The following is a 520-nucleotide window of genomic DNA, read 5'->3' as shown; positions in this document are numbered from 1 at the left end:
CCATTCCCTAGTAAACTTGTTGATCAATCATAATCCGTTTTCAAAATTAAATCTGTCAAACCATATTCTTCCAGTTTTGTCTAGCTTATTGGTCTAAAAGTCACTTTTTTTCATTGACTGGAGCCCCCTCCAGCCCCCTTAACATTTATTTTATGATACGGAATTTAAATATATTGAAAAACATTATAACAAACAAAATTAATGTTTAGATTGGTTAAATCTACATTAGTTTTGATTTTTGACAAAACCTGCTGCAGCCCCCTTAAGTCGGTGGTAGGTACTGATTATAAGTAATAACTAATAATTTACTGAAATATAGAAGAAGCGATTCAAACAATTTTTATCTTAATATTATTTCATATCTAATTTTATTATATTATATTGATAATATAATATTTGTACTATGACCAGTTCAGTAAATATGATCTCATTAAAACATAAGTTCATTATGAACATTTAACAATACATTTGTTTTTGTAAACATTAGTTGTTAGAGGTAGATAATTTTTTTAAGAACTTA

Source organism: Acyrthosiphon pisum, chromosome A1, assembly GCF_005508785.2.
Source record: "Acyrthosiphon pisum isolate AL4f chromosome A1, pea_aphid_22Mar2018_4r6ur, whole genome shotgun sequence".
In the NCBI taxonomy this organism is placed as follows: domain Eukaryota; kingdom Metazoa; phylum Arthropoda; class Insecta; order Hemiptera; family Aphididae; genus Acyrthosiphon; species Acyrthosiphon pisum.
Note: the sequence above shows the minus strand (reverse complement) of the source record.